The sequence below is a fragment of the Megachile rotundata genome, chromosome 15 (assembly GCF_050947335.1).
Source record: "Megachile rotundata isolate GNS110a chromosome 15, iyMegRotu1, whole genome shotgun sequence".
In the NCBI taxonomy this organism is placed as follows: domain Eukaryota; kingdom Metazoa; phylum Arthropoda; class Insecta; order Hymenoptera; family Megachilidae; genus Megachile; species Megachile rotundata.
Window position 1 is genome coordinate 5,654,449 of NC_134997.1, and position 24,499 is coordinate 5,678,947.

At 32.6% G+C, this 24,499-nt stretch overlaps 1 protein-coding gene across 8 annotated transcripts in view; it reads right to left on the reverse strand.

Moving 5' to 3' along the window:
• Ih (hyperpolarization activated cyclic nucleotide gated potassium channel Ih) overlaps nt 1-24,499 on the reverse strand; it is a 324,580-nt gene that overhangs the window by 288,052 nt on the left and 12,029 nt on the right. The window lies entirely within an intron of this gene.

The window sequence follows — 24,499 nt, forward strand, 5'->3', positions numbered from 1 at the left end:
AACGTCCGCTTGATAAATGAACCAACCTAGTTCGTTGCAGCTGTTTCTTGAAATCGCGTACAAATTGTTTTATTGCAGTACATTTATCTTATTATTAAACTATTCATTTTTTGAATACTAAATCCTGTCAATAATAATTAACATAAAATTTCAAATATTCATTTGACATATAGGATGACTCATTTTAAGAGAGTTAAAAAGTGACTTATTCTGTGGTTAAAAATAAAAAATATTAAACTACTAATGCCCAAAACTTCAAGTCCCTCGATATAACAAACAATTTACAATTTTTTGGCGAAACGTCATAAATCAAGATTTCTGAACAGCATATAAAATCCGTGCGAGTATAATAAAAAAGTAAAGACAGTGGAAACCCGAAATGTTATAACGATCATCTCACTCTGGTTACCAGCCGGAAATTCTGATCGGACCTCGAGGAAATATGGGCAGGAAGCCTTTGATCCGACGACTTTCTGAACGTGCAGACAGTTTTCTCGGGAATCTGCTGGACGAGAATAACGATTATACGTGAAAATATACTATCAGAAGAATAATATATGAGTACGGTATCGACGAGCGAAGGGAAACACGAGTTTTAGGCTGCTCGTGAGGAAACAAAAAGGAAGGATTTCGTAATGGAGGGGTGGAACCACCCCATCTTGCCGCTGATGGTATTGGATTGTTATATGTGGTACACGGATTTCGCGATCCATACAGGGTGTGTTCTTAATTCGTGGAACTCCTTTCAAGGACGACACGGTGCTTAACAACCGAGAAAAATCGTTCGCGAAAATGCGCTAAGAACGTGGTGTAGTGAAGTAACCGAAAATAGGAGTACGTTGTAACTATTGTATTTATAATATTACATGTTTTTAGCGGTGCAACTAGTATTGTTTATTATGTAAGATAAGAAATTAATTACTATTTATTAACAACTTGCTAACTTCTCAAACTAACTTGCTAACTTGTCAATTTGACAATTCTTATAACTCTCGTTTGGAATCCATAAAGCAGGATGTAAATCCAGGAAATAACGTGGTAATTTGAACTGTTTAAACGAAATTAATGACTTTTTGTCAAACTTTTAAGTTACTAAATTGTTCAAATTCTCAAATTCTTAGAATTCTTAAATTTTTTTATCTTATAATCTCTAGGCCGTGAAGTTACTAAATTACTAAATCCTCAAATTCTCAAATTGTGTAATTCTGAAATTTAAACATTGCGAAATGTTATAATTTTAAATCAAACTTTTAGATTTCACAATCTCCATATATCTGAATCTCTAACCTGTCAATTTTCCAAACATTGAATCTTCAAATTCTGAAACTCTCAAATTTAAAAATTCTTAAATTACCAAATATTTTGTTCAAACTACTAAGATAACAAATTCCTGGATTTCCAAATCTCCAAATTATCAAGTTAGCAATTTATTGAATCCTCAATTTTTGCAACTCACAAGTTTCAATATTCTTAAATTTCTAAATCTCCAAATTACCAAAGATTCCTGGATTTCTATATTCAAATTTTCAGATTAAAAATGTTCATGCCTCCAAAAAGTCGTAGATTTCTAAATTCTCAAATATCTAAGCCACCAATATATTTTTAGATTTCCAAAACCTAAAATTTTCCAATTTTCAAATTATCAAGGCACCAATCTCCCATACTCAAAAATTCCTAAAATTCTCTGTCAAATCTCTAAATTTCTAATTCTCCAGATCTCCAAACAGTCAAATTGCCAAACTACATCCTCAAACCCAGAAACCTCAAAATTCTAAAATTTCTAAATTTCTAAATTTCTAAATTTCTAGATTTCCAAATATCCAAACTATCAATTTAACAAATATTAAATTTCCAAATTCTAAAAGTCCCAAATTCCTAAAATCCCAAATCTTCAAACCACCAAATCATCAAATCCCTAAATCTCTAATTCTCAGATCTCCAACCTGTCAAATCACCAAACCATTCCAAGTGTCCAAACTATCAATTTACCAAATATTAAATCTCCAAGTTCTAAAACTCCCAAATTCCCAAATCTTCAAACCACCAAACCATCAAATCCCCAAATCTCTAATTCTCAGATCTCCAACCTGTCAAATCACCAAACTACATCCCTAAACTCGGAAACCCCAAACTGTAAACTTCCTAAATTTCCAAACTCCCTAACAACCCCTCCACATTCTCAAATCCCTAAATCTCCAGATTAACAAAACAAAACATCTCCAGATTACAAGTACAAAAATCCGAAAATCTCGAGATTCCCAAACGTCCAAATTCTCAAGTTCACAAATGAAGTCCACACTCGATAAAAATTTGCTCCGTCGACCCTGACGAGAAAACAGGCTAAAGAGAGGGGTAGGAGGGGGTGGGCGAGAGAGAGAGGGAGCAGGGTTTGCAAAGAAGGAAGGAAGAGAGGAGAAGGACGGATGGAAGATAGAAGAAGAGCGAGTTAGAACGAGGACTACAATATGGGTCAGTTATTGATTGCTCCCTGGTCGAGTCTGTGTAACGCCTACCATACACCTCCGCCGTTTCTATCTTGTTATCTTAGATTCCGAAACGCAACCGCCACTTACGCCACCCTCGAACGTCCTGGACGGACCTCTCTCCTTTATTGACATGCATGCAAACGTTATATGCACGTATTAGAAGAGAGTACAAACCGCCGCAATAACGTTTCCCTAGTTTCTAGTCGACCTTCCGTGTTTATGGGGTTCGCCATGAACCTGTACGACCGATTAACGCTCCAACTGCGTTTCTACGAAATCGTAAACACTGATTTTAATGTATGCGACATGGAATCTAGTGACTTTTCTTGGATCGTAAACGGAACAGGTTCTGACGTTTGATGATTGTGGAAATTGCAGTTGGGGTTGTAATTGCGTGGGTTGTAGACTGAAAGGTGAAGGTACTGAAAGTAGTATATGAACTAAATGGTAAAGGTACTGAAGGTAGTATATGAACTAGTATGTAAACTAAATAAGGGTACTAAAGGTAGTATATAAACTAGTAGCATATAAAATGAAAGGTGAAGGTACTCAAGGTAGAATATGAACTAAATGGTAAAGGTACTGAAGGTAGTATATGAGCTAAATGGTAAAGGTACTGAAGGTAGTATTTGAACTAGTATGTAAACTAAATAAGGGTACTAAAGGTAGTATATAAACTAGTATATAGTAGCATATAAAATGAAAGGTGAAGGTACTCAAGGTAGAATATGAACTAAATGGTAAAGTTACTGAAGGTAGTATATGAGCTAAATGGTAAAGGTACTGAAGGTAGTATATGAACTAGTATGTAAACTAAATAAGGGTACTAAAGGTAGTATATAAACTAGTATATAGTAGCATATAAAATGAAAGGTGAAGGTACTCAAGGTAGAATATGAACTAAATGGTAAAGGTACTGAAGATAGTATATGAGCTAAATGTTAAGGTACTGAAGGTAGTATATAAACTAGTATGTAAACTAAATAAGGGTACTAAAGGTAGTATATAAACTAGTATATAGTAGCATATAAAATGAAAGGTGAAGGTACTCAAGGTAGAATATGAACTAAATGGTAAAGGTACTGAAGGTAGTATATGAGCTAAATGTTAAGATACTGAAGGTAGTATATAAACTAGTATATAAACTAAATAAGTGTGCTAAAGGTAGTATATAAACTAGTAACATATAAAATGAAAGGTGAAGGTACTCAAAGTAGTATATGAACAAAAAGTTAAAAGTACTAAAGGTAGTACAGGGATTAGTAGTACACGTAGTAGTGCATATGTGGCTAGTAGTGACTAGTAGTACATACTAGTAGTGTATACGTATAACAATTAAGGTAATAACTATAGAAGTTTGTGTATGAAGTATATAAGGTACGAGTGTGTTTTAATAGCTTAATGCATATACAATAGTTACATTTTTATTAGATATTATTTAGTTAGCTCAGCGTTTGGTGTTGCAATGAGTTGTAAAACCACCCTTTTTTATCGACAGATTCTAATTTTCAAAATTCTTGAATTTTTAAACCTTGCAAAAATTTAAATTTATACTACGTCGATATTTTGTACTTTAATATTTGTAACCAACCTCAAGCTGTAATTGTTGTTATTAAAGAAATGTTGACTAAATAAAAATTACTAAATTATTTAACATTCAGTTACAAAAAATACTTATTTCTCATTTACTCACTAACCAACCGAACATAAAATCTATAAATTTGAATGCTTGAAAGTTCACGAATATAGAATATTGGACCCACAGATAAAAGGTTCCAGTTTGATAATATAGTAAAACCGATTTCAGAAGAAATAAATGTCACGCTCTAATTGTAGATCGAATCGGTGAACGATTGTACGAATGTTGAAATACACACGCATGAAAGGTAGGAATATACTGCAAATGAAATTGAGAATCCAACGTTACGAAGTGTTTTAAACGTTGGTTTATTTACCGCGAGCTCGACTGACGAGCAATTAAACATCGTTTCGCTTCTACGCCGGGGTACGATTTATTTTTCAAGATCCCACCCACTTTGATGGAACACCGGTTAATGAGAGAACGATCTCGTAATGGGAAAATTCTGATGGCTTTGAAATACCATCACAAGCTTATGCATAACTTTTTACAAATATACTGTTAACGTTTACTTGCAGACAGAATGTTGAATGAATTAAGATAAGGATATATCTTAGAAAACTTGACGTTACTGTAATTTTATTCAACACACATTTTTAAGTTTTGAAAATTTCATATTTTTGAATTCAATTTTAAAAATTTTGTAAATTTTAGAAATTTGAAATTTGGAATGCGAAATTCGAAGCTTTTGTAGTTTAAAATTTTTGAAATCTAAAATTTGAAATATTTGAAATTTGAGTTTTTGAAATTTGAGTTTTTTGAAATTTAAGATTTTTGAAATTTGAGATTTTTGAAATTTGAGATTTTTGAAATTTAAGATTTTTGAAATTTGAGATTTTTGAAATTTGAGATTTTTGAAATTTGAGTTTTTTGAAATTTGAGATTTTTGAAATTAGTTTTTTGAAATCTGAGTTTTTTGAAATTTAAGATTTCTGAAATTTGAGTTTTTTGAAATTTAAGATTTTTGAAATTTGAGTTTTTTGAAATTTGAGATTTTAGAACTTTCTCGAATTTGGTACTTGAACTTTTTGAATTTTTTGGAATGTGAAATTGAATAATAAAAATTTTACATTTTGTTAATTTAAAAATTTTCAAATTCTAAATGTATACATTTTCCAATTTTTAAATTTCTAAGCTTCAAAATTTTGAAACCTCTAATTACCAAATTTTCAAGATTTTAAATTTGCAAATTACAAAAACTCGATAATTTTTGAATTTTTAAACTTAAATATTTGAATATGGGAGAATTACAAAATTTTAAGCTTGAAAATTTGAAATATTCACAATTATAATATAATAATACACATACGTTCAAGAATCAAAAATAATTATTTCCACTAAAGAAAAAATATCGATATCTCAAATTAAATAGTCAGTAATATCATATCCCAAACAACATTTGCTTATATTTATTCCCGAACTCCAATCGAATTATTATAACAAATTTTTCCACGAATATTTGTTGATATTAAAACATTTTATTCCCTGAAAAAACTTCGTTGATACACGGTAAGCTGATATTTGCAAACACACGCGGGCATATTTTGCAATTATCGAGCTCAGTAGAGGATGAGTGTTCGTTCACAGGTAAATGCTTTAAAATTCTGCGGCAGAAAATTCAGTTCTATTTTTTCGTCGAGTTTCATTAAATAAGAACGAGTTATCGTCGAAAAATTGCATAGCTTACCGTGGCGCAATCAGAAGGTTTCGAAACAAAGGAAGCAGTCGTGGTTCGTTTACTTTTTCTTTCTTTCTTATTTTCTTTTGCGCCTGGGTAAGAAGGGAAAATAAATGTACATAGGTATACTCCTTTTATGAAAATTGCGGAAAGTAGACCAGTAGTGTTGTTAACGTTAGCGAAATGGGGTACTGCTACTCAGACTCGTGTTAATGGTGGTCCTCAAACTCGAATTTATAAATTGTGGAAAGCAGGAGCTTAGAAATTTAGAAATTAAGAAGTTTAGTTTTGGAATTTTTTGATGATAGAATTTTGGAGTTTTGGAATTTTAGAGTTTTAGAGTTTTAGAGTTTTAGAGTTTTAGAGATTTAGAGATTTAGAGATTTAGAGATTTAGAGATTTAGAGATTTAGAGATTTAGAGATTTAGAGATTTAGAGTTTTAGTGTTTTAGAGTTTTAGAGCTGTGGAGCTTTGGAGCTTTGGAGCTTTGGACTACTTGAGTTTTCAAGTTTTGGAATTTCCAAGGTTTAGAGTTTTGGAGCTTTGAAGTTTTGGAGCTTTGGAGCTATGGAGCTTTGGAGCTTCGGAGCTTCGGAGCTTTGATGCTTTGGGCTTCTCGAGTTTTGGAGTTTTGGAATTTTTAAATTTTAAAGTTTTGGAGCTTTAGAGCTTTAGAGCTTTGGAGCTTTGGACTTCTCGAGTTTTGGAGTTTTGGAATTTTTGAATTTTGGAGTTTTCGAATTTCCAAGTTTTAGAGTTTTGGAGCTTTGAAGATTTAGAACTTTGGAGCTATGAAGCTTTGGAGCTTTGATGCTTTCGGCTTCTCGAGTTTTGGAGTTTTGGAATTTTCAAGTTTTAAAGTTTTGGAGCTTTGGAGCTTTGGAGCTTTGGACTTCTCGAGTTTTAGAGTTTTAGAGTTTGAGCATTTGAAAATATGTGGATTTGAGAATTCAAGAATTTTAGAATTTCAAAATTTTGGAATTTGAGAATTTTTAATTTTTGGAATTTGAAGTTTTTAGAATTTTACAAGTTTTGTATTGTAGAAATTCAGAAATTCAGAACGTTAAGAATTTGAATATAAAGGAATGGAACCTTATCAATTTATAAATTTAAAATATTACAAATTTAAAAATTTACAAGTTTAAAAATTCAAAAAATTACAAATCCAAAATTTCAAAAATCCACAAAGTTACAATTCCGCAAACATAAGAACTTCACGTCTTCGACTGTTCGCATGAATGAAATAAAACTGCAAATATTTTCAATACCGCACACCACCATGTGCAGTTCCGTGAAAATCAAGTTATAACAGTTTACCCAAATTTGTTCAAACAAGATGCGAAGTAAAAATTGCACCGTGTTAGATGTAACTTCCAACTAGTTTGACAAGGTACAACGTAATTATACAATTCGCAAAACGAAGGATATGACAAAAGCTAAACGTGATTTGTCAACGCCAAGAGCAGAAACACGAATTTTACAAGCTCTCCGTTCGTCCATCCATTTCAACCTACGTAAATTAATCACCGATGTATATATATATTGACATTATGTAAATTACGAGCGGATTATGCAAATTCGTCGAGTATACACTAGCTGTGTAATCATTTCTGCGAGTTATTGCGCGAAATCGCCAGCCCGAAAATGGGAGAAAGATTACTAAAAGATACTTGAATCTCGCCAATAAATGTGTACGCAGCCAGAAAACTCCCTGAGGCTGACATCGTTTGTATAATCTTATAAATATAAATCTGACAAATTTTATTTATGTTGTGTCGTTGCGTGTGAACTACTGAATTTTTTCACGAAATGTTGCACAGAAGTAGTGGATCTGACACTGTAGGTGGTTTTAGGACAGATTTTGTGGGAATAAAAATTGGAGAAGTACTACAAAACTTTAATTTCACGTGTATTTTGGAGAATGAGTGTATATCTCTGTGAGGAATGATCTCGAGTATTTATCAAGTGTGCATTTATCAAACGGTCACCGTATAAGTTTCAGAAACGCATAATTAAATATATAAAATTTAACTGTGACACCAAATGTATTCTACTCACTGATCATTCAGGCAATTGATTAAAATGAGTGCACGTGTGCGAAAGAGAAAAATATTTTCCGGTATTTATCAAGTAGATATTTATCAAGCAGATATTTATTAAGCTATCACCATCAGGTTTTAATAATTCGTGATGAAAAATATATGACTTCATGGTGACACTACGTGAATTTTGTTCATTAATCAGTGAAGCAACTGGTTACAATAAGTGTTCGTGTGAAAAAGAAAAAGAGACATTCTCACTTAATTATCAAGCATGTATTTATTGAGCGATCACTGAAGTTTTAGTAGTCTATGATGAGAAATATAGAATTTAACTGTGACACTAAACATATTCTATTCGTTAATCAATGAAACGATTAACTAGAACCAGCACATGGTGTGAGAGAGGGAGAAATGTTCTTAAATATTTACCAAGCATGTATTTATCAAATGATCACAGTATAACTTTCATATACTCGTAATGAGAAATGTGAGATTTAACCGTGGCATTAAATATATTTTGTTCACAAATTAATAAAGCAACTGATTAGAATAAGTGCTATATATGAAAGGAACTAACATTCTCAAATTATTTACTAAACGTGTATTTATCGAACGATCCCCGTATAAATTTCAGCAATCCGTGATAAAAAATATGTTTATTGAGACTAAACATATTTCGTTCATTAAATTAGTGAAGCAACTGATTAGAATGAATCCACTAAATGTCTGAGAAGGAAGGATGATGTCAAGTATTTATCAAGCGTGCATTTATCGAGTAATTCCCACACAAGTTTCAGTAACGGAAGACGAAAAATATGGGACTTAACCGTTACATCCAATACCTTCTATTTGCCAATCGTTGAAGTAACTGATTATAGTAAGTGCAGGTATATGAAAGAAAATGTCCTCAAGTATTTACTAAGCGTGTATTTATCGAGCGATTACCATACAAGTACCAGTAACACTTGACGAAAAATATGGGATTGAACCGTGACATGAAAAACATTTGCTAATCAGTGAAGTAACTAATTAGAATAAGTGCAAGTGTATGAAAGAAAATAACGTTCTCAAATATTTATCGAGCGCCTATTTATCAAGTGATCCCCATACAAGTTTTAATAACCCATGATGAAACATATGGGACTTAGCAGTGACATCAAATGCATTCTATTTGCTAGTCAGTAAAATAATTGAGTAGAATGAGTGCAGGTGTACGAAAGAAAATGTCCTCAAGTATTTACAAAGCGTGTATTTATCGAGCAATTATCATACAAGTTCCAATAACCGTTGACGAAAAATATGGGACTGAACAATGACATCAAAAACATTTGTGAAGTAACTAATTAGAATAAGTGCAGGTGAAAAAAAATGTTCTCAAATATTTATCAAGCGCCTACTTATCGAGCGATCACCGCCCAAGTTTCAGTAATCCACGCAATTCTCGTATCCTGACACATTAATCAATAATTTCCAGCAAAATCGATCCTTCAACAGCAAGGAAACCTCTAAACCTCATCGAACTCGCTGCTTGCCAGATGCGAAAGCAACTTTCCCGTTTTAATGAAGTAACAAATGAGGTTCGAACGTCGCATGACGCGAGCGAAACCGCGAGAAAATTCAGCGATCAGGTCCGCAGTAAACTTTAATCGCCATTAACCGTTAACCAAAGTCAATTACCAGCAGCTAAAAGGACGTGACTCGGTGTAACAACCGGGGAATAATGATTAACAGGTTGCGAGTGCCTGGTCGAACGTGCAATTCGCGCGGTGTTTTAACGACGTCGATTAATTCTCGCGATAAAATACGGTGAACGTCTCTGTCGAACGGGACCGATCGAAGTACCAGGAAATCCACGGAATCGTTCTTCCTTCGTGGAAATCGATCGAGCACGCGTTTTGGCGAACGACACGGTTACGTAATCGTCGAAAAAGGCGGCGACGCTTCTCCTCGGCAGCTCCCTTTTTATCGACGCTCCGATTTTCGTAGCAGCTTGAAAACACCGCCGTTTCCCAATCGTGGAACGAAATTGTAGCCCCAGGCTGGATTCACACTTGCGAGTGTCATCGCGGACTCTTTGTTCGTCGTTTGAAACGCTTTATCGCAACTATGCAAATATCCTTGCGTTAAATGACGCGTCAAATCCGCGTCGAGCTGCTCCATTAACGCTGCCAAACTTCTGAACCGCGTATACCTCGCGATAAAATTGCACGTGCGAATCTAGGTACTTTACGAAGACTACGTATAGTGAGGAGCAAACGCATACGATATTTTTGAAAAAACATTTTTATTTAACCCCTTAATTTTCTAGACAGTTACATCATTCACAGCTACTTATTGCTACGACGTTAACTAAAGAATATTAAAATGTTAGGAAGGTTTTGCCTTTAACAATACTTGGTACACAAAATTCAATTGGAATGAAAATACGAATCTCATTTATCACATTCCAAGTGTGGTGTGCGTCACGTGTGTGACACTAGTAGTGTAAGGGGTTAATGTTTGCATATAGAGTAACAAGAAATGATATGGGGTTGCATTACGAAGTATGTAGGTCTATTATACCGAATGGAGAGTACGATGAACTGGTGTACTTATGAACAGATTTTAGAACAAAATTCATTGCATGTTGATAATACAGGGTGTCTCACAGTTAGTGTAGGCCCTGAAATGTTGCTGACGTGATTCTGAATAAGATTTCCCTTTGCAAAAATGGGGTTTGAAGCTTGGTTTTTGAATTATTAAGGAAAAAACGGACCAATCAGAGCGCGAGGATTACGCATGCGCAGACACGAGAACGACAGCTTCGGATAACGCGTAGTTATCCAACGCGTGGTAATCCAACGCGTAGTAATGCAATGCGTGGTAATTCCACGCTTAGTAATGCAACGTGTGGTAATCCAATGCATTGTAATCCAACGCGTAGTAATCCAACGTGTAGAAACCCTGCGTGTGAATATCCAACGCGTAGTAATCCAACGCGTAGTAATCCAACGCGTAGTAATCCAACGCGTAGTAATCCAACGTGTAGAAACCCTGCGTGTGAATATCCAACGCGTAGTAATCCAACGTGTAGAAATCCTGCGTGTGAATATCCAACGCGTAGTAATCCAGCGCGTGGATATTCAATGCGTAGTAATACAACGCGTGGTAATTCTACGCTCCGGAATCTAACGCGTGGAAATCTAACGCGTAGTTAACCAACGCGGAGTAATACAACACGTGGTAATTCTACGCGTACTAATGCAACATACGGCAATGTAACGCGTAGCAAGCAGAGCGCGAGATTACGTGCGCTCAGCCACTAGGCTCGAAGCTGTCGCTCTCGCGTCTGCGCATGCGTAGTCCTCGCGCTCTGATTCGTCCATGTTTTTCCTTAATAATTCAAAAACGAAGCTTCAAAACTCATTTTTGCAAAGGGAAATCTTATTCAAAATCGCGTCAGCTACCTCCCATTTCAGGGACAAAATATTAAACACATAAAAGTATGAAATGTTTCTTTGAAAATAAATTGTACGGCAAAACCAAATATACACGGAAATGTCTGTATCAAAATAATATCATAATTGTTTAAATTTTCTTGCAAACTTAAAATGTACTTAATACTATACACTTTGTTTCTTGTTATTCTTTGCAAACATTAAATAAAAATTAATTTTTGTAAAAATTCACTTTTGTTCCACGATCTTCTCTACTTACAAGAACACTTATATCGCATTGTGCAGTTTCTTAAGCCCTACTTTTGTAAATAACATTTCGTATTGTTTGAAATAAACAAGTGAGTTCGTGACATTGTATATTAAAAACAGTAATCTAAAATTCTTAAAAGCATTGTATACGAGAGAATGTACACACGAATTTCTGCTATTTCTTCTTAATACAATACGTCGTCGGCGCGAGGAAACGGAACGCGCTAATTAACTAACATTACGTTTAACGAACGAACTGCGTGGATTACAGTGCTCGACGATAAACGCAGAATTAATAGCTGCAAGATCGCGTTTGTTCTGGACGCCTTTTGATTCCAGGGAGACGTTTCATTGTAATCTCTGCTTTTCATTCAGCCCTTGCTTAACGGCCGCGTTGTTATTAATCCGTCGTGCTCTGCAGAACAGGCGGAAAATTATTCGAATGAATTACGCCACGAAATTGCGACGCCCGTCACCGATGTTTTATATATAATTTTTCTCCTAGTTTTTCAATACAACTCGACGGGAATCGATTCGCGGAAATTGCACGCGAAATTCGCTCAAATCGTCGAAGTTATACCGCTATTTGTTCGAAACATGCTTTTTGGTGTATTTCCTGACCAAATATTTCAGGTATCTATTTTCAAAGTGACCTAAGTTCATTTATGTTTATATCGAGATATTTAAGAGTTGCGTTTCAATGAAATTAAAAATATCAATGTAGCTGAAGTGTATCTAAGAAAGTTACATTTACTATTCCTATTAAAATAATAGCAATTGTTAAGCGAATATGTCTTCTTACCGTAAATGAAATCCAAATGCACACATTTTTGAATTTCATATTTTTGATACACCAACTTTGCAGATATACAGAAATTTCAATTTTCTAGTTTGCAGAAGATCAAATAATGTTCTCAAGTATTTACAAAGCGTATATTTATTGAGCGATTACTATACAAGTTCCAGTAACCCTTGATGAAAATATGGGACTGAACCGTGACATGAAAAACATTTGCCAATCAGCGAAGTAACTAATTAGTATCAAGATCTCAAATTTGCAAAAGATCAATGTTTCAAATTTCCTAATTATAAAATTTGTACTATATAAAAATCTCAAATTTACAAATTCTTGAAAAAGATCAAAATCGCAGAGTTCCAAGTTCTCTTTGCAGAAGACCGAAATATCAAAACTCTAAATTTGAAAAAAATCAAAACCTCTCATTTCTAAATGTTCAAATTTGCAAAAGCTAAAAATCTCAAATTTCTATATTCTCAATTATTCAACAGACCGTAATCTCAAATGTAAAAATTCCCAAAAATGCACAACATTTAATTTCAAAATTTAAAACTCTAAACTCTCATCTTTCCAAATTCTCGAATAATCAAACTCAAATTTCTACCCATTCACTCCCAGTATAAAAAATTATGCAAACCTCTCCAAATCAAAGAAACAAATATCAAATCTCTCGAAACGACTCCAAAATCGTTCGAACACGAGTCAACTTATTCTCGCTGTCCCCCGATCGAAATGACTCGATTGTCGCGTTACATAACTCGATTATTCCCGTCGTTGCTTCTGCGCGATTGTCACGCGTTCGTCGTTGAAAAAAAATGACGTCGTAAAAGCCCGGCGTCGGTTAACGCGTCCGCATGGCCGTTGAATTGCCGTGATTCTCTTGAATAGAACCGGCAACGCGAGATTAAATATTCGCTTCATTTTTCTTCTTTTCCCTCCGCGGTCGTTCACTGCTTCCCTTTACACGTCCCGTTCGCTCGTGTCACCCCCTTTTTTCCGGGGTCCGTGCGCATTGTTGGCTGCACGCGTTTCTCAGGGCTGCTCTAAAAAAAGCACGCCGCGCGCAAAATAGGCTCCGCGCGTTTATCAGCCGCTGGAAAACAAACGTGTCCCTCTTGCGTCAACAAAGTTGCTCGCACGTTACCGTCGCCGCCTTTGTACGACGCGAAACAAACCGATGAAGCGAGCGACCCGGTCGAAACAATTAGGGGATCTAACTGCGACGTGTCAGCCGTGAAAGAAGTCAATACCGGGCACAATTGCTCTTTCCCGTACCAGCAGAATTAATTGATGCGCCCTTATACCACCCCCGGAACCCCTCACCCCCGCATTGAATCTGGGTGACAGCCAGTTTTCTCGAAATCTATCGCGGTCATCTGATATTTTCTGCGGAACAGCCGGCTCATTGTTGGAGAACCTTTTTTGAACGGGCTTTCAAAGAATTAATTAAAGCCTTCGTTTGATTGACGACTAATTAACAGTCATTTTTTAGAGAATGTTCTTTAATTAAAAATTCAATTGTAATTTCATTGAATGACTTGTTTTTATTGCATGATTTTGTGATTGAACGTTTTTGGTATTGAATGGGTGGATGATTTCTTTTTGGTTGAAAATTGAAGATTAAGTTCGTGAAATTTAGAGAATGATTGACGAAGAATTGATGATTAATGTTTGAATGTTTATTACTCTGTTATGATTAATTTTCGTTTATTACTCTATTAATCGATTCGATTGTGAACAATAATTAAGTACTTCTTGATTCAGAATTGAACAGTAATTTAAATTAATGTTAATTACGTGATTTTTTACATTAAATGAAGTTTAATTTTTTATTCGAATTTGACGAATTTCAAATTAAAAATTTTAGTCGAAGATCAATTTACGATTAATATTATTTAATTACTCAAATCTAAAATTGTATATTTAGATGAGATTAAATTGTAATCGATAATTAAACACTTCCTAATTCAGAATTAAAGTGTAATTCTTGATTAAATAATTTCTTTATTGGAAATTGGTGTATACTTTTTTAATACAGTTTCATAAATTAATTTGATAATTAGTTCATTGATAATCGATTAAATTGTAATCGATAGTTATCTCTTAATAAAAAGTGAACAATAATTTTTAATTGAGTGGCACTTTTTGAGTTAAATATTGTTTAGTACCTTATTTAAATTTGATGAATTAAAAATTAAAACCGAATTTTAGTCGGAGTCCTTTCAATTAACGATTAGTGGTCAATCGCTAATTACACCATTTAGTATCAATCGATAGAAATGTAATCTGTCATTAAATACTTCTTAATGGAGAATGGAACTGTAATTGTTAATTTAATCATTTTCAAATCGAAAATTAAAAATTAATTTTTTATCCTCACCTATCAAATTCAAGACAGTTAATTTTAATTTGTGACATTTTCAATAAACAATTTCGAACGTTAATTGAAAACTCTGAATAAGAATAAATATTTAATTTTTAATTCAATCGCGTCTAATTAAGAATGGAAATTGTTTTCTAATTAAATATCGTACAACTAAAAACCTTTAATTAGATGCGATTTAATTACAAATTAAATTTTCATTTATAATGTGATGAAGTCCTAATTAACAACTTAAAATCGTTAATTGAAAAGGTCATTTATTAAAATTAACTCGTAGTATTAATATTAAAATTTGTTTGTATTAATTTGATTTGTGAGACAAGATTTAAGAATTAAACTTTCAATTAGAAAATTATTCAAATAATAATTACTATTCATTTCTTAATTAACGATACTTCGCTATCGATCACAGTTTAATTAATTAATTCTTCATGGAGTAATTAAAAGTTTTGAAACACTGTATGTTATTATACACGTTTATATTCTACTTACTTCAACATAATGATTTAAATTAACTACTTGTTTCTTGTCTGATCGTGTATATTATTCTACTTGTATACAAATTTTCAAATTTATGTTATAGTCAAATCAATGTGCTTAACGATTCTCGAAGCATGTACAATGTTATTTTTGCATCAGAATTGTTACATTTAATTTACTTTTATTTACTGTAATAGTATGTTTAGTCATTGTCTGATTACATACGTTCCTTATCTACTTGTCTGAACATATATTGATATACAGTAGCCATTTCTTCCTTGTTTGATCATATACGATGTTATTCTACTTCCATCAGTTTATTGTCGTAATAGCACGTTTAGTCATTGTCTGATCACATACGTTCCTATTCTACTTATCCTAACATATGATTTACACTAGTCGTTTCTTCCTTGTCTGATCATATACAATGTTACTCTACTTGCATCAGGATTTTTTCATTTATATTACAGTAAAAACAGCATGTTTAACCATCAACCTACGTTCCCCATTCAAATATTAATTTAAACTAGCCATACTTTACTTCTCTAATCATATACCATATTCCAGTCATGTACTATATTATTTTACTTACACAAACACGTGTGTGAATACTGGTCATTGTCCATTCATATTCCTGTTCTACTCCTAACAACATACATAATATTGATATCTACTATTTGTTCCCCGTCTGACTTCATACAGCAGTATTCTACTTACACAGATATTACCGGGTTTATGTTATACCCAAGTTGTTATCATTCATCACCTAACCATGTTACTATTGTGTCGCTTCAATACTCGGTAACTCACACAGCTTATTTATTTCTTATCACATACGGCCTTGCTCCATCAAACAATGTATTCACATTACAATACTGGATTATGTTTGTTCATCATCCGATGATTCTACTTGTTTCACAATGTATTGATTTAAACTGTCTATCCTTGTCTACGATTCTACATGAACACATATGTGTTGCAATCGAAACATGTTTGATCGCTTGCAATACACATTCCTATTCTACTCCGTTCAATACGATTTATGTTTCTTATCTGTTTCTCGTTTGAACACAATACTAACACAAAAATACACGGACTTATTTTTCATCCCGATTCTACCACAAGATATTTCATCTCGATTCACATTGCAAGATTCTTATTCGTTGAATGTGTGAGGGTATATCCTCATTCTACTTGTTTCAATGGGTATCGAACCCATTTGTTCCTTGCCTGACCATACACGATCTTGTTCTACTCGCACATGTTCACGTAAATTTACATTGTAATCATGATGTTATGTTTGGCCATTGGTTGGTCATGTACGTACGTGTCTGTTCTACTCGTTTCAATGTAAACCGATGTATCGTAACGTGTTCCTCGTCTGTCTATATAAACTCCTGTTCTACTGGCTCGAATAAACACAGATTTATCCTACTTTATCTGCTCACACACTTTACTATTCTACTCGCTTCAATATTTGGAGACGTATTTATTCTTTTCTGCAAACTTATTTTACTTAGATCAGTGTTATAATATTTTGATAACTTAATTTGGCTTATGACATCGAATCAGATTCGTAACACGCGTTTCAGTTCAAATGTGACAAACCTAAATTTTACATAAAGACCGAATTTTCTATTAAAATAGTCTATACTCAGTTAAAACAGTATATTCAGGATTATAGCTGTCGAGATTTTAGCTAAAGGGATGATAGGTGTCGAAATTTTGGGTTGTTGGGAATTCGAACTTTTGGGATTTTAATTGTCGAAACTATAGGGTGTTGGAATTTCACCTGTCGAGATTTTAGGTTGCCGGAATTTTATTTTACCGGGCTTTTAGGTTGTCGGGATTTTATCTGACGGGATTTCAGCTAACGGGATGATAAGTGTCAAAATTTTAGGTTGTCGGGAATTTGAGCTGTTGGGATTTTAACTGTCAAAACTCAGCTATCGAGGTGTCGGAATTTCAGCTATCGAGATTTTAGGTTGCCGGAATTTTATTTTGCCGGGCTTTTAAATTGTCGGGATTTTAGGTTGCCTGGGTTTTATCTAACAGGATTTTAGCTAACTCGATTATAGGTGTCGAAATTCTAGGTTGTCCGGGTTTTAAATTGTCGGGATTTTAGGTTGCCTGGATTTTAAGCTGTCGGGATTTTACCTGCTAAGACTTTAGCTGTCAGAATTTTACCTGGCAAAACTTTAGTTGTCGGGTGATTATGGATATCGGAATTTTGGATGATACCGAAATAAATACCTACAACATGTTACATAAAATGTCCAGCTGATACAGTTTATGTTAATTCAGTGAATTGATTTATTTCACAAATTAAATTTATCAAAGAAAGTACCTTCGAAAACAAAGAAATTTTCATAATATCAAATCACGACCAAAATACTATTTTCGACCATTTTAAATAGGAAAAATATTATTTGACACATTTTAAAATGTGTTTGTTCATAAAACGCTATTATTCACAATTGTGCCACACTTTGTCCCTACCGTTTATAACTTAATAAGAATTTGCAATAGTAAATGCATCTAAAAAGTATTCAAGACGTACATCAACTATGATTTTGACTCGTTATAATGTGGAAGGAATTTTATCAATTCCAAACCGCGTGATAGAAATAGTAAAAATTGATGATCTATGAAAATAAATGATTACAATCACTAGTGCGTGGTAAAACGGACCTCATTCATGCTGATAAAAACTTGAGGGCGATTCTGTTATTCGAAGTTCTTTCTTCGTCAAATCGATTGTTCTCGACATAAACGGAAGTTTTTCTATATAAAGAAACGTTCAATGCTTAATCACATCCCTTGCGTCGTCTTTTTACAGGGCTGACTCTGCAGGTGGTGAAAGGTTTCGATACATTTGCGGAATTTAGACATTTATAGACTTAGGAATTTAAAGATTTATTTATACATTTCGAGACTTAGAGATTTCAAGACTTTTAGATTTTTAGATTTTTAGATTTTTAGATTTTTAGATTTTTAGATTTTTAGATTTTTAGATTTTTAGATTTTTAGATTTAGAAATGTAAAACTTTAGAGATATAGAGGTTTTGAAACGTTGAGACTTTCAGACTTTCAGATTTTCAGATTTTCAGACATTCAGACATTCAGACTTTCAGACTTTCAGGCTTTCAGACTTTCAGATTTTCAGACTCAAATTTTTAGGCTTTCTGGCTTCCAGCTTTTAGGCTTTCAGACTTTCAGATTTATTTATAGATTTATAGACTTAGAGATTTAGAGATTTAATTGTTCGACAATTTAGAGATTTAAAAATTTGGATATTTAGGAATTTAGAAGGTTAGAAATTTACAAAAATTAAAAATTTTTAAATTTAGAAAGTTCAAGATTGTAAATTCGCAAGTCTTAAAAATTTAGAAATCTGAGAATTTTATAAAATTAAAATAAAAATTTTGTAGTTAGTAGGTTAATTTGCACGTGGCACAGAAATTTCTAAAACCGACCCTCAGTGATCGTTTTTGAAAAACGATCCAAATTCTATCATCTCCAAAAATGCATCAAATTGTATAAAATTTGTTTGAATCGATCACAGTTATACATATGTCCCTTGAAGTGTTAATGTGGCTTTTGCGTCATCTAATCAGAAAAGTCAATCCTTGAATCTGGAACCCTGATACCTCATCTCTAAAAAACATCACTTTACAATAATAATACAGTAAAAAACTTAACCCTCGAATTGAAAATCCTAATCATTTAAAATCAACTTACCACCTAAAATTCTAAACTATAACATCCCAAATTGCAAACACGGAAGAATAGAACCAGTAAATCCAAAAGCAAACTATGCAGCTCTGCAGATTCATGAATGGTATCTCCATTATTTTTGGGCGGAGCATTTACGTAGGACAGATGAAAGAAACAGTAGATCGATCCTGTACGAAGCTCCTTTCGAGCCAAAATTAAACTTCGAATTCAAGTTCCGCTTTCGTTACCGGCTCCCAATTCGAATAATCGTCAGTTTCTCGGGCGTCAAAGGGTTGAACGTCACAACTACGTGCTAGCTAGCATCTACGGATGGGATCGAGAACGTATAATGGCAAACGGCATTAGAAGTGCCTTGAAAGATGTGCGATAACGCCGTCCCTTGAATAAAACGAAATTTCCATGAATGGAGAACTCGACTCGTCTCTAACAGGCATAATACACAATACGGAGAGAAACCGGCATTCAGAGAATCGTTCCTAAAAGGCTTCGAGCGGAATTTTTCTAAATAAATTCCTTGAAAGGACTTCGGTGAAAAGATTACGAAATTTTTAATTATTACTCGATGTTTTTTATTGATATTTTTTTATATCACTTAAATGATAATTGATTGTAATTATAATGATTATTTAATTGAGGTTACATTTTTGGAGTGGGTTATTTGCTAAATAATATTTTAATTGGGAATTAAACTGGAATTATCAATTGGTTGATGTTTTAATTTAATTTAATTGTTTGATTGCGACTATTTATTGAATGATGTTATAATTGAAAATTAAATTGTGTTCAATAATTTATTGACGTTCCGCTTCAAAATGAAGTTGAAATTATTGAGTTCTCCGATTTGTAATCATATAATTGTAATTGCTTATGTCACTGATGTTGCAATTAAAAATGAAATAGTTATTAGTTGAATGACACAATAAAAAATTTAAGTACAATTTTTAATTCGAGTTTGTCGAAAATCAAATATACGAGGTGGCTCACCACATTTTGCCACCTAGATTTGCGTCATTATTAGTACTCATAGCAAACAATGTTTTAGATGAAGTTAAATGGTTTTGGGGGGGGGGGGGGGGGCATATCCTGGTGGTATATATTTCTTTTGGAGGTGGACGTGTAAAGGACATATGAAGGTCATTAATGTTTTCTTAAATGGAATCATATATTTTTTATTGCAGCAGCTGATACTCCTCCATATTCTTTACAAAAAGGTATTAATCTATTTATGTGAAAAAATCATTAAAATCATAAAAAATCACCAGCATATGCCCTCCTCAAAACCACTCAACTTCATCTAAAACATTGTTTGCTATGATTAATAATAATGACACCAATCTAGATGGCAAAATGTGGTGAGCTACCCTGTATTTACATCAATTTTGAGATAATTTTATTACTCCCTTTCTCAATTTTGGCATTTAGGAATTTAGAAATATAAATTTAGTAAAGTCACGAGGCAATAAAATCGCTGCAACGTTCTGAACGTCGAACATTAAAAAGAAAGTACTGACATATTTGCGTACAAAAATGGTAGCAATCAAACTGTGAAACAAAAACGTAAAAAGAATACCTAACGCAGTAAATAACAGTTACAAATCGATTTACCATGTTGTGTAACATTCCTGTTAACTCAGATAACTTTATCCGATGGCTGTATGAAAATTAACGCGCGTATCAAAAGTTACGATGGAATATAACCAGATATGGCTGACCTATACTACTAGAGCGAGGAGTAGTAAGGGAAACTAGTAAGCGTATAGTCAAACATGCCAGACTGCAACGCACCGGAAACTGTATAACCCTATAACTTCCGATGCGTACATCATTTTAAAACTCCTTCTAAGCTGCAAATTGTTTAATTCGAGTAAAACTTTAATACACCCATACGTTTACTGATAACACTGCGACGTTTTCAATTATTCGTTAAATCGTAAATGTAATTTATGTCGGGCGGCATTAGTGTTACAAAAGAAATTTTATTAATTATAATATCTTGATTTTTTGTTAAATCATTGATAATCATTGGTAATCATTGATAATTAAATTTCAATAGTTTATATTGATTAAAAACAGCTATAGCTCATTTTCCTATAGATAATAGTAAAATTAATCATTACTAATAATAACAACTTTATTCTCGTTTGTAATTGATGTTAATTAACAGAACAATTAAAAATATTCATTTCTAATTGCCACTAATGACAGAAATATTGTAATTATTTATAATAGTTATTAATAATCACAATAATTAAATATTAATATTTGTAATTGTTCTGATTATCAAAACTATTATAAATCATTGACTTTTTATTATCATTATTGACATTTAAGTATTAACATTTTTTATAGTTCTGATTATCAATAACCATTATGAATAATTTAGTTCTTTATTGCAGAGACAAAATTAACTTCTTTAATTTTTTAATTAGACTAATTATTACTTATTATTGACTTGATGTGATACTTGATATAATTGGTACTTTTATTATAATTAGTGACACTTAAAAATTAATATATTTAATTGTTACATTGTTAGTATATTTAATTTTATTGATAAGTATTCTAAGTAATTTAATTTTCTTACCATTAAAAATTAAAAATTAACATTTTATATACTGATTATTAATGACTAACTATTAAAAATAATTTAATCTCTCATCATTAAAGACAACTGTAAATTAACATTGCAAATTTTTAATTATTTCAATTATTAATTACTATTATAAACGACATCTCTATTATTATTACCGACAATTAAACGTTAATATTTCTGATTGGTTTGATCATTAAAAATTATCATAAGTAATAGAAAATTATCTTTATCATTAACAACTAAAAATTATTATTTTTAATTACTGAAATGTATTATTTTTAATTGTTCTAATTACAGCTTTACAACTACTACATTTAATAACTGTTAAATGCTTCCTAAAAAAAATTTCTTAAAAATCTAATAATTGACTTCCACTTCAACAAACTTCAGTAAAATTTTTCTCAACTTCAGCCATAATAATTTGTGACACAATTAATTGTTCTGGGTTTAGTTCTGCAAAATACGCATCTACGTCTATAAAACTGCAGAAATACATTTCGTTGCAAACACAATGACAAAACAGTTTCATAACGGAATAATTTGCAGACGGGAGCGCTTAACAACCTTAACTCCAGAAATCTCGTTTACAAAAGCCTCCGGGGTTTTGCTTGCAGGAAAAGTTCGAATACAGGAAATTAGACGGCGTTAAACCATTCAAATCTCTCCTCTACCATTTCCCTGTCTTCAATCTATAGAAAAAAAAGAAACCACCGATCGGATTGCCGGGACTGCTATTCGAATCCGGATTTTTACCAGACAATTGCTCTGTCGAATCGATCAATTCAAAACGTCAACAAATGTTCGACCTCGAACGAGATGATTTGTGGTTTTCATCCCTAAAAATGCTAGTTAGAGATCGTAGTCTCTCTGGTTTAAACGTGAACTAGAATTCTTGTGCAATTTTATATTTTTTATTTTTTGAGGGGATTGTGGTACGTTGTTTATCGTTGCTAACAATTTGTTCATTATAAGAATGCTGTATATGTAAATATTAATATTATTAAATTTTCTAAATTTCTAAATTTGTAATTTTCAGTCTGTAAATAGTACAAGTTTTTAATTTTCTATTTTGTCTACGCTTGCAAAGTTTCAAATTATAGAATCGCCGAACAGTAGATTTTGACTGTACGCCGACAAAATTGCTTTAAGCATCTCTGAGAAAATGGTCTAAATATGGGCTTCGCACCTAATTCCGTGGATTATCTAGCATTTAGACCGCTTTTTGGTTAAGATATCAGGATATCAGTACTCTGAATTCTGGATACATTCTGCTTTATATTCACACATTTTACATTCAACAAAATACTGCATTCAATAATACTATATTCGTTAAAATACCGTATATTCAGTAATACTATAATTCAACAAAATGAAAGTATTGGAATAAAGGAAGTTATGGTCGAAATGATTTTATATCTAGGTATACAGTATTTGTACTTTTGTAGATTTTGCAAAAGACATACACTTGTTACTATTATTGCAAATTAACTATCAGCATTTAATTTTATTTTGTAATGTATGAACATGTAACATATGAACATGCAACATATCAGCATGTAATACATTATGAACATATATGAACATATAACATATGTGTATGTAACATACGAACATGTTACATATGAACATGTAACATATGAACATGTCATATATGAACATGTAACATATGAACCTTTTAACAGATGAATATATAACATATGAATTTTTTTATCTGAAAATTTGCATTTCTACTTTCCCCTCAGATTATCTTCAGAGCAACCCCCATGAACATTATTAAAAATGAATGAATAGCAATTTTTACTTGAATTTTAAATACATAGTTTGTGGTAAACTATTTCAATGTTGACCTCCTCAATTGCTTCTCAACTTATTATAATTTCACATTATAACTCCAATATCAAAGCGTTACACCTTGAAAATATTCAACAGGCTTTGCAATATGTCGTAGTACAAAAATGATAGCTTATATTTTAGAGCACTTCAATTAGAAATGAAAAATGTCATCCGGCGATTAAAAAGAAAATTTCTATTCGGTCAATCGATAAACTAAGCACATCAACGTTAGCAACGGTGGCACACTAGTTACAATATTTACAGAGTCGTCTCCACCCCTGAAATCGACCCCCTGCGTTGCCGTTGACAAATGTCTCCAGCAACCGAATTTCACCATCCCTTTGCACCTCTCACCTTCTATCTGCCGACAATCTATGTGATACATGCAACGTACACATCGCGTATATAGAAAAATAGAAGAAAGATAATATTATCTTTTCGTTGAATTCTATTTGCAAGAAACGAGTTTCCCGTTCGAATAAATTTACTCTTTCGCAAAATTAAAGTCGAGGATAATCTACGACATAATTCATTTTATAACGACATGAAAATATATTTGTTCGTTATATTTTTTTGAAATATTATTTTTCATTTTTACGTAGCATTTTTCATTGTATATTTATATGGTACTTTTCATCAGATGTTATATAACACTTTTTATTCCGTGTTTATACAACTTTTTATTTCGTATTTATGCGGTACTTTCATCGCATGTTTATATAGTTTGCGCCGCATGTTCACATGTTATTTTTCATTATATTTTTGTGTAATACTAATACTTTTGTTTTCGACATGCAAATGGATTACACCTAAAATTCAAAATAATTGAAATTCAGCTTTATAAATTCACATGTACCACCGCTCCAATTGCTAAACTACTTAAAGAATTGTCAAGTTTTTTGTTGTTAAATTATGTACAAATCTTTTAATAAATGAGACGATTATTATAGGGAGAAGTTATTCAGAAACTTAACAGTGCATGTTAAGATCAAAGTCATTGGGAATGTATCCCTTGTCATTTAGACAATTTATAAATTCATAATACATACTACGAATATGGGCCATAACTTACAGCCGAAAGCTCAAATTAATAAAAACAAATGTAACTACAACGTATAAGACTGTCGACAACCCGAGAGTTGCT